The sequence below is a fragment of the Durio zibethinus genome, chromosome 9, assembly GCF_047325235.1.
Source record: "Durio zibethinus cultivar Kanyao isolate XHJ-2024 chromosome 9, ASM4732523v1, whole genome shotgun sequence".
NCBI classification, from domain to species: Eukaryota; Viridiplantae; Streptophyta; class Magnoliopsida; order Malvales; family Malvaceae; genus Durio; species Durio zibethinus.
The window spans coordinates 23,093,958-23,094,745 of record NC_143170.1 but is presented as its reverse complement, the minus strand read 5'-3'; the positions used below and the strand labels follow the sequence as shown (position 1 = coordinate 23,094,745).

Below are 788 nucleotides of genomic sequence, written 5' to 3'. Positions count from 1 at the left end.
TTACAACAGCTAATTGAGACTTCATAAAGATGATTGCATCAATTTTAAACAAGCCAGTAGATTTCTTGCTTACCTGTCTCTTCATGCCCTATTGATTATTATTAGCAGCCATTTCCTCAATTAGCTCATTTGTTTCCTTAGCAGTCTTGCTTATGATTGCCCTTTCAGCAACTGAGTCAAAGGTTGTTCACATAGATGCCATGAAACCATTGTAGAAAATTTGAATTTACAGCCATTAGGATAGATCATGGTGTGGGCACTTCCTTAATAGCTCCTTAAATTTTTCCTATGTGTCATACAAGGTTTCGCCATTTACTTGTATGAATATTGTGATCTCATTCCTTAACTTGGTTGTCTTAGCTAGTGGAAAAAATTTTGCTAAAAATTTTTGTACCAAGTTGTCCCATGTGGTGATAAAGCCGATGGTAATGATGTCAACAAACTCTTTACCTTGGCCCTGAGAGAAAAGAAAAAAGTCTTAGTTGAATAGCATTGTAAAAGACACCATTATATCTAAATGTATCACATAATTTAGGAAAATTTGAAAGATGAAGGTTATGGTCATCGCTAGGTAGTCGTCTAAACTATACAAAAGTTTGGATCATTTAGATAATTGAAGGCTTGATCTCAAAATTATTTGCTTTAATGGCTAGCCTTCGAATAAATGGTTAGAAAGCCTCGGCATTGGGGAATGCATAATCCCTTAAAGTTCTTTGAGCTTCATTGTTTGCATTGGCCATTGGTGTTGATGCAAGTGGTGTTGATTGCTCTTTTCTTTTTCATCTAAA

At 35.2% G+C, this 788-nt stretch overlaps 1 non-coding gene across 1 annotated transcript; it reads left to right on the top strand.

Moving 5' to 3' along the window:
* Window positions 1-242: 242 nt before the first annotated feature.
* Window positions 243-349, top strand: LOC149516881 (small nucleolar RNA R71). The gene has a single exon (XR_016345453.1). It is a non-coding gene; the product is annotated as a small nucleolar RNA R71 (small nucleolar RNA).
* The last annotated feature ends 439 nt before the right edge of the window (window positions 350-788 follow it).